The sequence below is a fragment of the Schistocerca serialis genome, chromosome 4 (genome assembly GCF_023864345.2).
Source record: "Schistocerca serialis cubense isolate TAMUIC-IGC-003099 chromosome 4, iqSchSeri2.2, whole genome shotgun sequence".
NCBI classification, from domain to species: Eukaryota; Metazoa; Arthropoda; class Insecta; order Orthoptera; family Acrididae; genus Schistocerca; species Schistocerca serialis.
This window is the reverse complement of record NC_064641.1, coordinates 934,447,430-934,470,206: the sequence shown is the minus strand read 5'-3', so window position 1 is coordinate 934,470,206 and position 22,777 is coordinate 934,447,430.

The following is a 22,777-nucleotide window of genomic DNA, read 5'->3' as shown; positions in this document are numbered from 1 at the left end:
GGCACAATGCCGACTTAAGTACAAGAGGACTGACACCGTAATTTTCTATGATTTGAACCTCTCCTGTGATTCCTGTTTTAGATTCTGATGCTTCACTTCAGGTTTACTGTATTCCTTTTACCTTCTTATGGACGAAGAAACACAGAAATAGCATCCGAATTTAATACAAAAGGCACAATACCTACATAAGTACAATAGGACTGACACTCTAACTTTCTATGATTTGAACCTCTCCTGTGAGTCCAGTTTTAGATTCCGATGCTTCACTTCAGGTTAACTGTATACCTTGGACCTTCTTATTGACGATGAAACACAGTACTTGCATCCGAATTTCATACAAAAAGCACAGTGCCGACTTAAGTACAAGAGGACTGACACTGTAACTATCTATGATTTGATCCTCTCCTGTGAGTCCAGTTTTAGATTCTGATGCTTCACTTCAGGTTTGCTGTATCCCTTGGACCATCTTATGGACGATGAAACACAGAAATTGCATCCGAATTTCATACAAAAGGCACAATGCCTACTTAAGTAGAAGAGGTCTGACACTCTAATATTCTATGATTTGAACCTCTCCTGTGAGTCCAGTTTTAGATTCCGATGCTTCACTTCTGGTTTACTGTATCCCTTGGACCTTCTTATGGACGATGAAACACAGATATTGTATCCGAATTTAATACAAAAGGCACAATGCCGACTTAAGTACAAGAGGACTGACACGTTAATTTTCTATGATTTGAACCTCTCCTGTGAGCCCTGTTTTAGATTCTGATGCTTCACTTCAGGTTTACTGTATCACTTTTACCTTCTTATGGACGATGAAACACAGAAATTGCATCCGAATTTAATACAACAGGCACAATGCCTACTTAAGTACAAGAGGACTGACACTCTAACTTTCTATGATTTGAACCTCTCCTGTGAATCCGGTTTTAGATTCCGATGCTTCACTTCAGGTTTACTGTATAACTTGGACCTTGTTATTGACGATAAAACACAGAAATTGCATCCGAATTTAATACAAAATGCACAATGCCGACATAAGTACAAGAGGACTGACACCGTAACTTTCTATGATTTGAACCTCTCCTGTGAGTCCTGTTTTAGATTCTGATGCTCCACTTCAGGTTTACTGTATCCCTTGGACCTTCTTATGGACGATGAAACACATAATTTCATCAGAATTTAATAGAAAAGGCACAATGCCTACTTATGTACAAGAGGACTGACACTCTAACTTTCTATGATTTGAACCTCCCCTGTGAGTCCGGTTTTAGATTCCGATGCTTCACTTCAGGTTTACTGTATCCCATGGACCTTTTTATTGACGATGAAACACAGAAATTGCATCTCAATTTAATACAAAAGGCACAATGCCGACTTAAGTACGAGAGGACTGACACTCTAAGTTTCTATGATTTGAACCTCTCCTGTGAGTCCAGTTTTAGATTCCTATCCTTCACTTCAGGTTTACTGTACCCCTTGGAACTTCTTATTTTCGATGAAACACAGAAATTGCATCCGAATTTAAAACGAAAGGCACAATGCCGACTTAAGTACAAGAGGACTGACACTCTAACTTCCTATGATTTGACCTCTCCTTTGAGTCCAGTTTTAGATTCCGATGCTTCACTTCAGGTTTACTGTATAGGTTGGACTTTGTTATTGACGATAAAACACAGAAATTGCATCCGAATTTAATACAAAAGGCACAATGCCGACATAAGTACAAGAGGACTGACACCGTAACTTTCTATGATTTGAACCTCTCCTGTGAGTCCTGTTTTAGATTCTGATGCTCCACTTCAGGTTTACTGTTACCCTCGGACCTTCTTATGGACGATGAAAAACAGAAATTGCATCCGAATTTAATACAAAAGGCACAATGCCTACATAAGTACAAGAGGACTGACACTCTAACTTTCTATGATTTGAACCTCTCCTGTGAGTCCGGTTTTAGATTCCGATGCTTCACTTCAGGTTTACTGTATCCCATGGACCTTCTTATTGACGATGAAACACAGAAATTGCATCTCATTTTAATACAAAAGGCACAATGCCGACTTAAGTACGAGAGGACTGACACTCTAACTTTCTATGATTTGAACCACCCCTGTGAGTCCAGTTTTAGATTCCGATGCTTCACTTCAGGTTTACTGTATCCCTTGGACCTTCTTATTGACGATGAAACACAGAAATTGCATCCGAATTTAATACAAAAGGCACAATGCCGACTTAAGTACAAGAGGACTGACACCGTAATTTTCTATGATTTGAACCTCTCCTGTGATTCCTGTTTTAGATTCTGATGCTTCACTTCAGGTTTACTGTATTCCTTTTACCTTCTTATGGACGAAGAAACACAGAAATAGCATCCGAATTTAATACAAAAGGCACAATACCTACATAAGTACAAGAGGACTGACACTCTAACTTTCTATGATTTGAATTCTCCTGTGAGTCCAGTTTTAGATTCCGATGCTTCACTTCAGGTTAATTGTATACCTTGGACCTTCTTATTGACGATGAAACACAGTACTTGCATCCGAATTTCATACAAAAAGCACAATGCCGACTTAAGTACAAGAGGACTGAAGCTGTAACTATCTATGATTTGATCCTCTCCTGTGAGTCCAGTTTTAGAATCCGATGCTTCACATCAGGTTTACTGTATCCCTTGGACCTTCTCATTGACGATGACACACAGAAAATGCATCCGAATTTAATACAAGTGGCACAATGCAGACTTAAGTACACGAGGACTGACACTCTAACTTTCTATGATTTGAACCTCTCCTGGGAGTTCAGTTTTAGATTCCGATGCATCACTTTAGGTTTACTGTATCCCTTGGACCTTCTTATTGACGATGAAACACAGAAATTGCATCCGAATTTAATACAAAACACACAATGCCGACTTAAGTACAAGAGGACTGAAACTAACGTTCTATGATTTGAACCTCTACTGTGAGTCCAGTTTTAGATTACGATGCTTCACGTCAGGTTCACTGTATACCTTGAACCTTTTCATTAACGATGAAAGACAGAAATTACATCCGAATTTAATACAAAAGGCACAATGCCGACTTAAGTACAAGATGACTGACACTCTGACTCTCTATGATTTGAGCCTCTCCAGTGAGTCCAGTTTTAGATTCCGATGCTTCACTTTAGGTTAACTGTATAACTTGGACCTTCTTATTGACGATGAAACACAGAAATTGCATCGGAATTTAATACAAAAGGCACAATGCCGACTTAAGTACAAGAGGACTGACACTCTAACTATCTATGATTTTAACCTCTCCTGTGAGTCCAGTTTTAGATTCCGATGCTTCACTTCAGGTTAACTGTATCCCTTGGACCTTCTTATGGACGATGAAACACAGAAATTGCATCCGAATTTAATACAAAAGGCACAATGCCGACTTAAGTACAAGAGTACTGACACTGTAATTTTCTATGATTTGAACCTCTCCTGTGAGTCCAGTTTTGGATTCCGATTCTTCACTTCAGGTTTACTGTATCCCTTGGACCTTCTTATTGACGATGAAACACTGAAATTGCATCCGAATTTAATACAAAAGGGTACAATGCCGACTTAAGTACAAGAGGACTGACACTCTAACTTTCTATGATTTTAACCTCTCCTGAGAGTCCAGTTTTAGATTACGATGCTTCACTTCAGGTTTACTGTATCCCTAGGACCTTCATATTGACAATGAAACACAGAAATTTCATCCAAATTTAATACAAAAGGCACAATGCCGACTTAAGTACAAGAGGACTGACTCTCTAACTTTCTATGATTTGAACCTCTCCAGTGAGTCCAGTTTTAGATTCCGATGCTTCACTTCAGGTACACTGTATCCCTTGGACCTTCTTATTGACGATGAAACACTGAAATTGCATCCGAATTTAATACAAAAGGCACAATGCCGACTTAAGTACAAGAGGACTGACACTCTAACTTTCTATGATTTGAACCTCTCCTGTGAGTCCAGTTTTAGATTCCGATGCTTCACTTCAGGTGTACTGTATCCCTTGGAACTTCTTATTGACGATGAAACACAGAAATTGCATCCGAATTTAATACAAAAGGCACAATGCCGACTTAAGTACAAGAGGACTGACACCGTAATTTTCTATGATTTGAACCTCTCCTGTGAGTCCTGTTTTAGATTCTGATGCTTCACATCAGGTTTACTGTATCCCTTTTACCTTCTTATGGGCGATGAAACATAGAAATTGCATCAGAATTTAATACAAAAGGCACAATGCCTACTTAAGTAGATGAGGACTGACACTGTAACTTTCCATGATTTGAACCTCTCCTGTGATTCCAGTTTTGGATTCCGATGCTTCACTTCAGGTTTACTGTATACCTTGGACCTTGCTATTGACGATGAAACACAGAAATTGCATCCGAATTTAATACAAAAGACACAATGCCGACATAAGTACAAGAGGACTGACATCACAACTCTCTATGATTTGAACCCCTCTGTGTGTCCAGTTTTAGATTCTGATGCTTCACTTCAGGTTTGCTGTATCCCTTGGACCATCTTATTGACAATGAAACACAGAAATTGCATCCAAATTTAATACAAAATGCACAGTGCCGACTTAAGCACAAGAGGATTGACTCTCTAACTTTCTATGATTTGAACCTCTCCTGTGAGTCCAGTTTTAGATTCCGATGCTTCACTTCAAGCTTACTGTATCCCTTGGACCTTCTTATTGACGATGAAACACAGAAATTGCATCTGAATTTAATACAAAAGGCACAACGCCGACTTAAGTACAAGAGGACTGCCACTGTAACTTTCTATGATTTGCACCTCTCCTGTGAGTCCAGTTTTAGATTCCGATGCTTCACTTCAGGTTTACTGTATCCCTTGTTCCTTCTTATTTACGATGAAACACAGATTTTGCTTCCGAATTTACTACAAAAGGCACAATGCCGACTTAAGTACAAGTGGACTGACACTGTAGCTTTCTATGATTTGAACCTCTCCTGTGAGTCCTGTTTTAGATTCCGATGCTTCACTTCAGGTTTACTGGATCCCTAGGACCTTCTTATTTACGATGAAACACAGAAATTGCATCCGAATTTACTACAAAAGGCACAATGCCGACTTAAGTACAAGTGGACTGACACTCTTACTTTCTATAATTTGAACCTCTCCTCTGAGTCCAGTTTTAGATTCCGATGCCTCACTTCAGGTTTACTGTATCCCTAGGACCTTCTTATTTACGATGAAACACAGAAATTGCATCCGAATTTACTACAAAAGGCACAATGCCGACTTAAGTACAAGTGGACTGAAACTGTAACTTTCTTTGATTTGAACCTCTCCTGTGAGTCCAGTTTTAGATTCCGATGCTTAACTTCAAATTTAGTGTATCCCATAGAACTTCTTATTGACAATGAAACACAGAAATTGCATCCGAATTTAATACAAAAGGCACAATCCCGACTTAAATACAAGATGACTGACACTCTGACTTTCTATGATTTGAACCTCTCCTGTGAGTCGAGTTTTAGATTCCGATGCCTCACTTGAGGTTAACTGTATACCTTGGAGCTTCATATTGACGATGAAACACAGAAATTGCATCCGAATTTAATACAAAAGGCACAATGCTGACTTAAGTACAAGAGTACTGACACTCTAACTTTCTATGATTTGAACCCCTCCTGTGTGTCCAGTTTTAGATTCCGATGCTTCACTTCAGGTTTGCTGTATCCCTTGGACCTTCTCATTGACGATGAAACACAGAAAATGCAACCGAATTTAGTACAAGGGGCACAATGCCGACTTAAGTACAGGAGGACTGACACTCTAAATTTCTATGATTTGAACCTATCCTGTGAGTCCAGTTTTAGATTCCGATGCTTCACTTCAGGTATACTGTATCCCTTGGACCTTCTTATTGACAATGAAACACAGAAATTGGATCCGAATTCAATACAAAAGGCACAATGCCGACTTAAGTACAAGAAGACTGAAACTCTAACTTTCTATAATTTGAACCTCTCCTGTGAGTCTAGTTTTAGATTCCGATGCTTCACTTCAGGTTAACTGTGTACCTTGGACTTTCTCATTAACTATGAAAGACAGAAATTGCATCCGAATTTAATACAAAATGCACAATGCCGACTTAAGTACAAGAGGACTGACACTCTGACTTTCTATGATTTGAACCTCTCCTGTGAGTCCAGTTTTAGATTCCGATGTTTCACTTCAGGTTAACTGTATACCTTGGACCTTCTTATTGACGATGAAACACAGATATTGCATCCGAATTTAATACAAAAGGCACAATGCTGACTAAAGTACAAGAGGACTGACACTCTAAGTTTCAATGATTTGAACCTCTCCTGTGTGTCCAGTTTTAGATTCCGATGCTTCACTTCAGGTTTACTGTATACCTTGGACCTTCTTATGGACGATGAAACACAGAAATTGCATCCGAATTTAATACAATAGGCACAGTGCCTACTTAAGTACAAGAGGACTGACTCTCTAATTTTGTATGATTTGAACCCCTCCTGTGAGTCCAGTTTTAGATTCCGATGCTTCACTTCAGGTTTACTGTATTCCTTGGACCTTCTTATTGACGATGAAACACAGAAATTGCATCCGAATTTAATACAAAAGGCACAATGCTGACTTAAGTACAAGAGGACTGACACTCTAAATTTCTATGATTTGAACCCATCCTGTGAGACCAGTTTTAGATTCCGATGCTTCACTTCAGGTTTACTGTATCCCTTGGACCTTCTTATTGATGATGAAACACAGAAATTGCATCCGAATTTAATACAAAAGGCACAATGCCGACTTAAGTACAAGAGGACAGACACTCCCACTTTCTATGATTTGAACCTCTCCTGTGAGTCCAGTTTTAGATTCCGATGCTTCACTTCAGGTTTACTGTATCCCTAGGACCTTCATATTGACAATGAAACACAGAATTTTCATCCAAATTTAATACAAAAGGAAAAATGCCGACTTAATTACAAGAGGACTGACTCTCTAACTTTCTATGATTTGAACCTCTCCTGTGAGTCCAGTTTTAGATTCCGATTCTTCACTTCAGGTTTACTGTATCCCTTGGACCTTCTTATCGACGATGAAACACAGAAATTGCATCCGAATATAATACAAAAGGCACAATGCCGACTTAGGTACAAGAGGAGTGCCACTGTAACTTTCTATGATTTGAACCTTTCCTGTGAGTCAAGTTTTAGATTCCGATGCTTCACTTCAGGTTTACTGTATCCCTTGAATCTTCTTATTGACGAAGAAACACAGAAATTGCATCCGAATTTAATACAAAAGGCACAATGCCGACTTAGGTACAAGAGGACTGACACTCTAACTTTCTATGATTTACACCTCTCCTGTGAGTCCAGTTTTAGATTCTGATGCTTCACTTCTGGTTAACTGTATACCTTGGACCTTCTTATTGACGATGAAACACAGAAATTGCATCCGAATTTAATACAAAAGGCACAATGCCGACTTAAGTACAAGAGCACTGATACTCTATCTTTCTATGATTTGAAAATCTCCTGTGAGTCCGGTTTTAGATTTCGATGCTTCACTTCAGGTTTACTGTATACCTTGGACCTTGTTATTGACGATAAAACACAGAAATTGCATTCGAATTTAATACAATAGGCACAACGACGACTTACGTACAAGAGGACTGACACTGTAACTTTCTATGATTTGATCCTCTCCTGTGAGTCCAGTTTTTGATTCTGATGCTTCACTTCGGGTTTACTGTATCCCTTGGACCTTCTTATTGACGATGAAACACAGAAATTGCATCCGAATTTAATACAAAAGGCACAATGCCGACTTAGGTACAAGAGGACTGACACTCTAACTTTCTATGATTTGAACCTCTCCTGTGAGTCCAGTTTTAGATTCCGATGCTTCACTTCAGGTTAACTGTATACCTTGGACCTTCTTATTGACGATGAAACACAGAAATTGCATCCGAATTTAATACAAAAGGCACAATGCCGACTTAAGTACAACAGGACTGACACTCTAACTTTCTATGATTTGAACCTTTCCTGTGAGTTCGGTTTTAGATTCCGATGTTTCACTTCAGGTTTACTGTATACCTTGGACCTTGTTATTGACGATAAGACACAGAAATTGCATTCGAATGTAATACAAACCGCACAATGCCGACTTAAGTACAAGAGGACTAACACTGTAACTTTCTATGATTTGAACCTCTCCTGTGAGTCCAGTTTTAGATTCTGATGCTTCACTTCAGGTTAACTGTATCCCTTGGACCTTCTTATGGACGATGAAACACAGAAATTGCATTCAAATTTAATACAAAAGGCACAATGCCTACTTAAGTACAAGATTACTGACACACTAATTTTGTGTGATTTGAACCTCTATTGTGAGTCCAGTTTTAGATTCCGATGCTTCACTTCGAGTTTACTGTATCCCTTGGACCTTCTTATTGTCGATGAAACACAGAAATTGCATCCGAATTTAATACAAAAGGCACAATGCCGACTTAAGTACAAGAGGACTGACACTCTAACTTTCTATGATTTGAACATCTCCTGTGAGTACAGTTTTAGATTCCGATGCTTCACTTCAAGCTTACTGTATCCCGTGGACCTTCTTATTGACGATGAAACACAGAAATTGCATCTGAATTTAATACAAAAGGCACAACGCCGACTTAAGTACAAGAGGACTGCCACTGTAACTTTCTATGATTTGCATCTCTCCTGTGAGTCCAGTTTTAGATTCCGATGCTTCACTTCAGGTTTACTGTATCCCTTGTTCCTTCTTATTTACGATGAAACACAGATATTGCATCCGAATTTACTACAAAAGGCACAATGCCGACTTAAGTACAAGTGGACTGACACTGTAGCTTTCTATGATTTGAACCTCTCCTGTGAGTCCTGTTTTAGATTCCGATGCTTCACTTCAGGTTTACTGGATCCCTTGGAAGTTCTTAATGACAATGAAACACAGAAATTGCAACTGAATTTAATACAAAAGGCACAATGCCGACTTAAGTACAAGAGGACTGACACTCTAACTCTGTATGATTTGAATCGCTCCTGTGAGATCACTTGTAGATTTCGATGCTTCAAATCTGGTTTAGTTTATCCCTTGGACCTTCTTATTGACGATGAAACACAGAAATTGCATCCTAATTTAATACAAAAGGCACAATGCCGACTTAAGTACAAGACAATAGACACTCTAACTTTCTATGATTTGAACCTCTCCTGTGAATCCAGTTTTAGATTGCGATGCTTCACTTCAGTTTTACTGTATCCCTAGGACCTTCATATTGACAATGATACACAGAAATTGCATCCGAACTTAATACAAAAGGCACAATGCCGACTTAAGTACAAGAGGACTGACACTCTTACTTTCTATAATTTGAACCTCTCCTGTGAGTCCAGTTTTAGATTCCGATGCCTCACTTCAGGTTTACTGTATCCCTAGGACCTTCTTATTTACGATGAAACACAGAAATTGCATCCGAATTTACTACAAAAGGCACAATGCCGACTTAAGTACAAGTGGACTGACACTGTAACTTTCTTTGATTTGAACCTCTCCTGTGAGTCCAGTTTTAGATTCCGATGCTTAACTTCAAATTTAGTGTATCCCATAGAACTTCTTATTGACAATGAAACACAGAAATTGCATCCGAATTTAATACAAAAGGCACAATGCCGACTTAAATACAAGATGACTGACACTCTGACTTTCTATGATTTGAACCTCTCCTGTGAGTCCAGTTTTAGATTCCGATGCCTCACTTGAGGTTATCTGTATTCCTTGGAGCTTCATATTGACGATGAAACACAGAAATTGCATCTGAATTTAATACAAAAGGCACAATGCTGACTTAAGTACAAGAGTACTGACACTCTAACTTTCTATGATTTGAACCCCTCCTGTGTGTCGAGTTTTAGATTCCGATGCTTCACTTCAGGTTTGATGTATCCCTTGGACCTTCTCATTGACGATGAAACACAGAAAATGCAACCGAATTTAATACAAGGGGCACAATGCCGACTTAAGTACAGGAGGACTGACACTCTAAAATTCTATGATTTGAACCTATCCTGTGAGTCCAGTTTTAGATTCCGATGCTTCACTTCAGGTATACTGTATCCCTTGGACCTTCTTATTGACAATGAAACACAGAAATTGGATCCGAATTCAATACAAAAGGCACAATGCCGACTTAAGTACAAGAAGACTGAAACTCTAACTTTCTATAATTTGAACCTCTCCTGTGAGTCTAGTTTTAGATTCCGATGCTTCACTTCAGGTTAACTGTGTACCTTGGACTTTCACATTAACTATGAAAGACAGAAATTGCATCCGAATTTAATACAAAATGCACAATGCCGACTTAAGTACAAGAGGACTGACACTCTGACTTTCTATGATTTGAACCTCTCCTGTGAGTCCAGTTTTAGATTCCGATGTTTCACTTCAGGTTAACTGTATACCTTGGACCTTCTTATTGACGATGAAACACAGAAATTGCATCCGAATTTAATACAAAAGGCACAATGCTGACTAAAGTACAAGAGGACTGACACTCTAACTTTCAATGATTTGAACCTCTCCTGTGTGTCCAGTTTTAGATTCCGATGCTTCACTTCAGGTTTACTGTATACCTTGGACCTTCTTATGGACGATGAAACACAGAAATTGCATCCGAATTTAATACAATAGGCACAGTGCCTACTTAAGTCCAAGAGGACTGACTCTCTAATTTTGTCTGATTTGAACCCCTCCTGTGAGTCCAGTTTTAGATTCCGATGCTTCACTTCAGGTTTACTGTATCCCTTGGACCTTCTTATTGACGATGAAACACAGAAATTGCATCCGAATTTAATACAAAAGGCACAATGCTGGCTTAAGTACAAGAGGACAGACACTCTAAATTTCTATGATTTGAACCCATCCTGTGAGACCAGTTTTAGATTCCGATGCTCACTTCAGGTTTACTGTATCCCTTGGACCTTCTTATTGATGATGAAACACAGAAATTGCATCCGAATTTAATACAAAAGGCACAATGCCGACTTAAGTACAAGAGGACTGACACTCCCACTTTCTATGATTTGAACCTCTCCTGTGAGTCCTGTTTCAGATTCCGATGCTTCACTTCAGGTTTACTGTATCCCTAGGACCTTCATATTGACAATGAAACACAGAAATTTCATCCAAATTTAATACAAAAGGAAAAATGCCGACTTAATTACAAGAGGACTGACTCTCTAACTTTCTATGATTTGAACCTCTCCTGTGAGTCCAGTTTTAGATTCCGATGCTTCACTTCAGGTTTACTGTACCCCTAGGACCTTCTTATCGACGATGAAACACAGAAATTGCATCCGAATATAATACAAAAGGGACAATGCCGACTTAGGTACAAGAGGAGTGCCACTGTAACTTTCTATGATTTGAACCTTTCCTGTGAGTCAAGTTTTAGATTCCGATGCTTCACTTCAGGTTTACTGTATCCCTTGAACCTTCTTATTGACGAAGAAACACAGACATTGCATCCGAATTTAATACAAAAGGCACAATGCCGACTTAGGTACAAGAGGACTGACACTCTAACTTTCTATGATTTACACCTCTCCTGTGAGTCCAGTTTTAGATTCTGATGCTTCACTTCTGGTTAACTGTATACCTTGGACCTTCTTATTGACGATGAAACACAGAAATTGCATCCGAATTTAATACAAAAGGCACAATGCCGACTTAAGTACAAGAGCACTGATACTCTATCTTTCTATGATTTGAACCTCTCCTGTGAGTCCGGTTTTAGATTTCGATGCTTCACTTCAAGTTTACTGTATACCTTGGACCTTGTTATTGACGATAAAACACAGAAATTGCATTCGAATTTAATACAATAGGCACAACGACGACTTACGTACAAGAGGACTGACACTGTAACTTTCTATGATTTGATCCTCTCCTGTGAGTCCAGTTTTTGTTTCTGATGCTTCACTTCAGGATTACTGTATCCCTTGGACCTTCGTATTGACGATGAAACACAGAAATTGCATCCGAATTTAATACAAAAGGCACAATGCCGACTTAGGTACAAGAGGACTGACACTCTAACTTTCTATGATTTGAACCTCTCCTGTCAGTCCAGTTTTAGATTCCGATGCTTCACTTCAGGTTAACTGTATACCTTGGACCTTCTTATTGACGATGAAACACAGAAATTGCATCCGAATTTAATACAAAAGGCACAATGCCGACTTAAGTACAACAGGACTGACACTCTAACTTTCTATGATTTGAACCTTTCCTGTGAGTCCGGTTTTAGATTCCGATGTTTCACTTCAGGTTTACTGTATACCTTGGACCTAGTTATTGAGGATAAGACACAGAAATTGCATTCGAATGTAATACAAACCGCACAATGCCGACTTAAGTACAAGAGGACTAACACTGTAACTTTCTATGATTTGAACCTCTCCTGTGAGTCCAGTATTAGATTCTGATGCTTCACTTCAGGTTAACTGTATCCCTTGAACCTTCTTATGGACGATGAAACACAGAAATTGCATTCGAATTTAATACAAAAGGCACAATGCCTACTTAAGTACAAGATTACTGACACACTAATTTTGTATGATTTGAACCTCTATTGTGCGTCCAGTTTTAGATTCCGATGCTTCACTTCGAGTTTACTGTATCCCTTGGACCTTCTTATTGACGATGAAACACAGAAATTGCATCCGAATTTAATACAAAAGGCACAATGCCGACTTAAGTACAAGAGGACTGACACTCTAACTTTCTATGATTTGAACATCTCCTGTGAGTACAGTTTTAGATTCCGATGCTTCACTTCAGGTTTACTGTATCCCTTGGACCTTCTTATGGACGATGAAACACAGAAATTGCATTCGAATTTAATACAAAAGGCACAATGCCTACTTAAGTACAAGATTACTGACACACTAATTTTGTATGATTTGAACCTCTATTTTGAGTCCAGTTTTAGATTCCGATGCTTCACTTCGAGTTTACTGTATCCCTTGGACCTTCTTATGGACGATGAAACACAGAAATTGCATCCGAATTTAATACAAAACGCACAATGCCGACTTAAGTAGAAGACGACTGACACTGTAACTTTCTATGATTTGACCCTCTCCTGTGAGTCCAGTTTTAGATTCTGATGCTTCACTTCAGGTTTACTGTATCCCTTGGACCTTCTCATGGACGATGAAACACAGAAATTGCATCCGAATTTAATACAAAAGGCACAATGCCTACTTAAGTACAAGAGGACTGACACACCAATTTTGTATGATTTGGACCGCTCCTGTGAGTCCAGTCTTCGATTCCGATGCTTCACTTCAGGTTTACTGTATCCCTTGGACCTTCTTATTGACGATGAAACACAGAAAATGCATCCGAATTTAATACAAAAGCAAAATTCCGACTTAAGTACAAGACGACTGACACTCTAACTTTCTATGATTTGAACCTCTCCTGTGAGTCCAGTTTTAGATTCAGATGCTTCACTTCAGGTTTACTGTATCCCTTGGACCTTCTTATTGACGATGAAACACAGAAATTGTATCCGAATTCAATACAAAAGGCACAATGCCGACTTAAGTACAAGGGGATTGCCACTCTAAATTTCTATGATTTGAACTTCTCCTGTGAGTCCAGTTTTAGATTCCGATACTTCACTTCAGGTTTACTGTATCCCTTGGACCATCTTATTGACGATGAAACACAGAAATTGCATCCGAATTTAATACAAAAGGCACAATGCCGGCTTAAGTACAAGAGGACTGACACTCTAACTTTCTATGATTTGAACCTCTCCTGTGAGTCCAGCTTTAGATTCCGATGCTCCACTTCAGGTTTACTGTATCCCTAGGAACTTCATATTGACAATGAAACACAGAAATTTCATCCAAATTTAATACAAAAGGCACAATGCCGACTTAAGTACAAGAGGACTGACTCTCTAACTATCTATGATTTGAAACTCTCCTGTAAGTCCAGTTTTAGATTCCGATGCTTCACTTCAGGTTAACTGTATACCTTGGACCTTCTTATTGACGATGAAACACAGATATTGCATCCGAATTTAATACAAAAGGCACAATGCTGACTAAAGTACAAGAGGACTGACACTCTAACGCTCAATGACTTGAACCTCTCCTGTGTGTCCAGTTTTAGATTCCGATGCTTCACTTCAGGTTTACTGTATACCTTGGACCTTCTTATGGACGATGAAACACAGAAATTGCATCCGAATTTAATACAATAGGCACAGTGCCTACTTAAGTCCAAGAGGACTGACTCTCTAATTTTGTATGATTTGAACCCCTCCTGTGAGTCCAGTTTTAGATTCCGATGCTTCACTTCAGGTTTACTGTATCCCTTGGACCTTCTTATTGACGATGAAACACAGAAATTGCATCCGAATTTAATACAAAAGGCACAATGCCGACTTAAGTACAAGAGGACTGACACTCTAACTTTCTATGATTTGAACCTCTCCTGTGAGTCCGGTTTTAGATTCCGATGCTTCACTTCAGGTTTACTGTATACCTTGGACCTTGTTATTGACGATAAAACACAGAAATTCCATTCGAATTTAATACAAAACGCACAATGCCGACATAAGTACAAGAGGACTGACACTGTAAATTTCTATGATTTGATCCTTTCCTGTGAGTCCAGTTTTAGATTCTGATGCTTCACTTCAGGTTTACTGTATCCCTTGGACCTTCTTATGGACGATGAAACACAGAAATTGCATCCGAATTTAATACAAAAGGCACAATGCCGACTTAAGTACAAGACGACTGACACACGAATTTTGTATGATTTGAACCTCTCCTGTGAGTCCAGTTTTAGATTCCGATGCTTCACTTCAGGTTTACTGTATCCCTTGGACCGTCTTATTGACAATCAAACAAAGAAATTGCATCCGAATTCAATAGAAAAGGCACAGTGCCGTCTTAAGTACAAGAGGACTGACACTCTGACTTCCTATGATTTGAAACTCTCCTGTGAGTCCAGTTTTAGATTCCGATGCCTCACCTCAGGTTAACTGTATACCTTGTACCTTCTTATTGATGATGAAGCATACAAATTGCATCCGAATTTAATACATAAGGCACAATGCCGTCTTAAGTACAAGAGGACTGACACTCTTACTTTCTATGATTTGAACCTCTCCTGTGAGACCTGTTTTAGATTTCCATGCTTCACTTCAGGTTTACTGTATCCCTTGGACCATCTTATTGACGATGAAACACAGAAATTGCATCCGAATTTAACACAAAAGGCACAATGCCGACTTAAGTACAAGAGGACTGACACTCTAAATTTCTATGATTTGAACCTCTCCTGTGAGTCCAGTTTTAGAATCCGATGCTTCACTTCAGGTTTACTGTATCCCTTGGACCTTCTTATTGACGATGAAACACAGAAATTGCATACGAATTTAGTACAAAATGCACAATGCCGACTTAAGTAGAAGACGACTGACACAATAACTTTCTATGATTTGAACCTCTCCAGTGAGTCCAGTTTTAGATTCCGATGCTTCACTTCAGATTTACTGTATCCCTTGGACCTTCTCATTGACGATGAAACACAGAAATTGCATCCGAATTTAATACTATAGGCACAATGCCGACTTAGGTAAAAGAGGACTGCCACTCTAAATTTCTATGATTTGAACCTCTCCTGTGAGTCCAGTTTTAGATTCCGATGCTTCACCTCAGGTCAACTGTATACCTTGGACCTTCTTATTGACGATGAAACACAGAAATTGCAACCGAATTTAATACAAAAGGCACAATGCCGACTTAAGTACCAGAGGACTGACACTCTAACTTTCTATGATTTGAACCTCTCCTGTGAGTCCGGTTTTAGATTCCGATGTTTCACTTCAGGTTTACTGTATACCTTGGACCTTGTTATTGACGATAAAACACAGAAATTGCATTCGAATGTAATACAAACCGCACAATGCCGTCTTAAGTACAAGAGGACTGACACTGTAACTTTCTATGATTTGATCCTCTCCTGTGAGTCCAGTTTTAGATTCCGATGCTTCACTTCATGTTTACTGTATCCCTCGGACCTTCTTATTGACGATGAAACACAGAAATTGCATCCGAATTTAATACAAATGAACAATGCCAACTTAAATACAAGACGACTGACACTCTAACATTCTATGATTTGAACCTCTCCTGTGAGTCCAGTTTTAGATTCCGATGCTTAACTTCAGGTTAACTGTATACCTTGGACCTTCTTATTGACGATGAAACACAGAAACTGCATCCGAATTTAATACAAAAGGCACAATGCCGACTTAGGTACAAGAGGACTGACACTCTAACTTTCTATGATTTGAACCTCTCCTGTGAGTCCAGTTTTAGATTCCGATGCTTCACTTCAGGTTTACTGTATCCCTTGGACCTTCTTATTGACGATAAAACACAGAAATTGCATCCGAAATTAATACAAAAGGCACAATGCCGACTTAGGTACAAGAGGACTGACACCCTAACTCTCTATGATTTGAACCTCTCCTGTCAGTCCAGTTTTAGATTCCGATGCTTCACTTCAGGTTAACTGTATGCGTTGGACCTTCTTATTGACGATGAAACACAGAAATTGCATCCGAATTTAATACAAAAGGCACAATGCCGACTTAAGTACAAGAGGACTGACATTCTAACTTTCTATGATTTGAACCTCTCCTGTGAGTCCGGTTTTAGATTCCGATGCTTCACTTCAGGTTTACTGTATACCTTGGACCTTGTTATTGACGATAAAACACAGTAATTGAATTCGAATTTAATACAAAACGCACAATGACAACTTAAGTAGAAGAGGACTGACACTGTAACTTTCTATGATTTGATCCTCTCCTGTGAGTCCAGTTTTAGATTCTGATGCTTCACTTCAGGTTTACTGTATCCCTTGGACCTTCTTATGGACGATGAAACACAGAAATTGCATCCGAATTTAATACAAAAGGCACAATGCCTACTTAAGTACAAGAGGACTGACACACCAATTTTGTATGATTTGAACGTCTCCTGTGAGTCCAGTCTTAGATTCCAATGCTTCACTTCAGGTTTACTGTATCCCTTAGACCTTCTTATTGACGATGAAACACAGAAAATGCATCCGAATTTAATACAAAGGGCAAAATTCCGACTTAAGTACAAGAAGACTGATACTCTAACTTTCTATGATTTGAACATCTCCTGTGAGTCCAGTTTTAGATTCCGATGCTACACTTCAGGTTTACTGTATCCCTTGGACCTTCTTATTGACGATGAAACACAGAAATTGCATCCGAATTCAATACAAAAGGCACAATACCGACGTAAGTACAAGAGGATTGCCACTCTAAATTTCTATGATTTGAACTTCTCCCGTGAGTCCAGTTTTAGATTCCGATGCTTCACTTCAGGTTTACTGTATCCCTTGGACCTTCTTATTGACGATGAAACACAGAAATTGCATCCGAAATTAATACAAAAGGCACATTGCCGACTTAGGTAAAAGAGGACTGACACTCTAACTTTCTATGATTTGAACCTCTCCTATGAGTCCAGTTTTAGATTCCGATGCCTCACCTCAGGTTAACTGTATACCTTGGACCTTCTTATTGATGATGAAGCATACAAATTGCATCCGAATTTAATACATAAGGCACAATGCCGTCTTAAGTACAAGAGGACTGACACTCTAAATTTCTATGATTTGAACCTCTCCTGTGAGTCCAGTTTTAGATTCCGATGCTTCACTTCAGGCTTACTGTATCCCTTGGACCTTCTTATTGACGATGAAACACAGAAATTGCATCCGAAATTAATACAAAAGGCACATTGCCGACTTAGGTAAAAGAGGACTGACACTCTAACCTTCTATGATTTGAACCTCTCCTATGAGTCCAGTTTTAGATTCTGATGCTTCATTTCAGGTTAACTGTATACCTTGGACCTTCTTATTGACGATGAAACACAGAAATTGCATCCGAATTTAATACAAAAGGCACAATGCCGACTTAAGTACTTGAGGACTGACACTCTAACTTTCTATGATTTGAACCTCTCCTGTGAGTCCGGTTTTAGATTCCGATGCTTCACTTCGGGTTTACTGTATACCTTGGACCTTGTTATTGACAATAAAACACAGAAATTCCATTCGAATTTAATACAAAACGCACAATGCCGACATAAGTACAAGAGGACTGACACTGTAACTTTCTATGATTTGAACCTATCCTGTGAGTCCAGTTTTAGATTCTGATGCTTCACTTCAGGTTTACTGTATCCATTGGACCTTCTTATGGACGATGAAACACAGAAATTGCATCCGAATTTAATACAAAAGGCACAATGCCGACTTAAGAACAAGACGACTGACACACTAATTTTGTATGATTTGTACCTCTCCTGTGAGTCCAGTTTTAGATTCCGATGCTTCACTTCATGTTTACTGTATCCCATGGACCGTCTTATTGACAATGAAACACAGAAATTGCATCCGAATTCAATACAAAAGGCACAGTGCCGTCTTAAGTACAAGAGGACTGACACTCTGACATTCTATGATTTGAAACTCTCCTGTGAGTCCAGTTTTAGATTCCGATGCCTCACCTCAGGTTAACTGTATACCTTGGACCTTCTTATTGATGATGAAGCATACAAATTGCATCCGAATTTAATACATAAGGCACAATGCCGTCTTAAGTACAAGAGGACTGACACTCTAAATTTCTATGATTTGAACATCTCCTGTGAGTCCAGTTTTAGATTCCGATGCTTCACTTCAGGCTTACTGTATCCCTTGGACCTTCTTATTGACGATGAATCACAGAAATTGCATCCGAATTTAGTATAAAAGGCACAATGCCAACTTAGGTACAAGAGGACTGACACTCTAACTTTCTATGCTTTGAACCTCTCCTGTGAGTCCGGTTTTAGATTCCGATGTTTCACTTCAGGTTTACTGTATACCTTGGACCTTGTTATTGACGATAAAACACAGAAAATGCATTCGAATGTAATACAAACCGCACAATGCCGACTTAAGTACAAGAGGACAGACACTGTAACTTTCTATGATTTGATCCTCTCCTGTGAGTCCAGTTTTAGATTCTGATGCTTCACTTCAGGTTTACTGTATCCCTTGGACCTTCTTATGGACGATGACACACAGAAATTGCATCCGAATTTAATACAAAAGGCACAATGCCTACTTAAGTACAAGATTACTGACACACTAATTTTGTATGATTTGAACCTCTATTGTGAGTCCAGTTTTAGATTCTGATGCTTCACTTCAAGTTTTCTGTATCCCTTGGACCTCCTTATTGACGATGAAACACAGAAATTGCATCCGAATTTAATACAAAAGGCACAATGCCGACTTAAGTACAAGAGGACTGACACTCTAACTTTCTATGATTTGAACCTCTCCTGTGAGTCCAGTTTTAGATTCCGATGCTTCACTTCAGGTTTACTGTATCCCTAGGACCTCCATATTGACAACGAAACACAGAACTTTCATCCAAATTTAATTCAATAGGCACAATGCCGACTTAAGTACAAGAGGACTGACTCTCTAACTTTCCATGACTTGAACCTCTCCTGTGAGTCCAGTTTTAGATTCTGATGCTTCACTTCAGGTTTACAGTATCCCTTGGACCTTCTTATGGACGATGAAACACAGAAATTGCATCCGAATTTAATACAAAAGGCACAATGCCTACTTAAGTACAAGAGGACTGACACACCAATTTTGTATGATTTGAACCTCTCCTGTGAGTCCAGTTTTAGATTCCGATGCTTCACTTCAGGTTTACTGTATCCCTTGGACCTTCTTATTGACGATGAAATACAGAAATTGCATCCGAAATAATACAAAAAGGACATTGCCCACTTAGGTACAAGAGGACTGACACCCTAACTTTCTATGATTTGAACCTCTCCTGTGAGTCCAGTTTTAGATTCCGATGCTTCACTTCAGGTTAACCCTATGCCTTGGACCTTCTTATTGACGATGAAACACAGAAATTGCATCCGAATTTAATACAAAAGGCTCAATGCCGACTTAAGTACAAGAGGACTGACACTCTAACTTTCTATGATTTGAACCTCTCCTGTGAGTCTGGTTTTAGATTCCGATGCTTCACTTCAGGTTTACTGTATACCTTGGACCTTGTTATTGACGATAAAACACAGAAATTGCATTCGAATTTAATACAAAACGCACATTGCCGACCTAAGTACAAGAGGACTGACACTGTAACTATCTATGATTTGATCCTCTCCTGTGAGTCCAGTTTTAGATTCTGATGCTTCACTTCAGGTTTACTGCATCCTTTGGACCTTCTTATGGACGATGAAACACAGAAATTGCATCCGAATTTAATACAATAGGCACAATGCCTACTTAAGTACAAGAGGACTGACACACCAATTTTGTATGATTTGAACCTCTCCTGTGAGTCCAGTCTTAGATTCCGATGCTTCACTTCAGGTTTACTGTATACCTTGGACCTTCTTATTGACGATGAAACACAGAAATTGCATCCGAATTCAATACAAAAGGCACAATGCCGACGTAAGTACAAGAGGATGGCCAATCTAAATTTCTATGATTTGAACTTCTCCTGTGAGTCCAGTTTTAGATTCCGATGCTTCACTTCAGGTTTACTGTATCCCTTGGACCTTCTTATTGACGATGAAACACAGAAATTGCATCCGAATTTAATACAAAAGGCACAATGCCGGCTTAAGTACAAGAGGACTGACACTCTAACTTTCTATGATTTGAACCTCTCCTGTGAGTCCAGTTTTAGATTCCGATGCTCCACTTCAGGTTTACTGTATCCCTAGGACCTTCATATTGACAATGAAACATAGAAATTTCATCCAAATTTAATACAAAAGGCACAATGCCGACTTAAGTACAAGAGGACTGACTCTCTAACTTTCTATGATTTGAAACTCTCCTGTGAGTCCAGTTTTAGATTCCGATGCTACACCTCAGGTTAACTGTATATCTTGGACCTTCTTATTGACGATGAAACACAGAAATTGCATCCGAATTTAGTACAAAAGGCACAATGGCGACTTAGGTACAAGAGGACGGACACTCTAACTTTCTATGATTTGAACCTCTCCTGTGAATCAAGTTTTAGATTCCGATGCTTCACTTCAGGATTACTGTAACCCTTGGACCTGCTTATTGACGATGAAACACAGAAATTGCATCCGAAATTAATACAAAAGGCACAATGCCGACCTAGGTAAAAGAGGACTGACACTCTAACTTTTTATGATTTGAACCTCTCCTGTGAGTCCAGCTTTAGATTCCGATGCTTCATTTCAGGTTAACTGTATACCTTGGACCTTCTTATTGATGATGAAGCATACAAATTGCATCCGAATTTAATATATAAGGCACAATGCCGTCTTAAGTACAAGAGGACTGACACTCTGACTTTCTATGATTTGAACCTCTCCTGTGAGACCTGTTTTAGATTTCCATGCTTCACTTCAGGTTTACTGTATCCCTTGGACCGTCTTATTGACGACGAAACACAGAAATTGCATCCGAATTTAACACAAAAAGCACAATGCCGACTTAAGTACAAGAGGACTGACACTCTAAATTTCTATGATTTGAACCTCCCCTGTGAGTCCAGTTTTAGATTCCGATGCTTCACTTCAGGATTACTGTATCCCTTGGACGTTCTTATTGACGATGAAACACAGAAATTGCATCCGAATTTAGTACAAAAGGCACAATGCCGTCTTAGGTACAAGAGGACTGACACTCTAACTTTCTATGATTTGAACCTCTCCTGTGAGTCCAGTTTTAGATTCCGATGCTTCACCTCAGGTCAACTGTATACCTTGGATCTTCTTATTGACGATGAAACACAGAAATTGCAACCGAATCTAATACAAAAGGCACAATGCCGACTTAAGTACCAGAGGACTGACACTCTAACTTTCTATGATTTGAACCTCTCCTGTGAGTCCGGTTTTGGATTCCGATGTTTCACTTCAGGTTTACTGTATACCTTGGACCTTGTTATTGACGATAAAACACAGAAATTGCATTCGAATGTAATACAAACCGCACAATGCCGTCTTAAGTACAAGAGGACTGTCACTGTAACTTTCTATGATTTGATCCTCTCCTGTGAGTCCAGTTTTAGATTCCGATGCTTCACTTCATGTTTACTGTATCCCTCGGACCTTCTTATTGACGATGAAACACAGAAATTGCATCCGAATTTAATACAAATGAACAATGCCAACTTAAATACAAGACGACTGACACTCTAACATTCTATGATTTGAACCTCTCCTGTGAGTCCAGTTTTAGATTCCGATGCTTAACTTCAGGTTAACTGTATACCTTGGACCTTCTTATTGACGATGAAACACAGAAACTGCATCCGAATTTAATACAAAAGGCACAATGCCGACTTAGGTACAAGAGGACTGACACTCTAACTTTCTATGATTTGAACCTCTCCTGTGAGTCCAGTTTTAGATTCCGATGCTTCACTTCAGGTTTACTGTATCCCTTGGACCTTCTTATTGACGATAAAACACAGAAATTGCATCCGAAATTAATACAAAAGGCACAATGCCGACTTAGGTACAAGAGGACTGACACCCTAACTC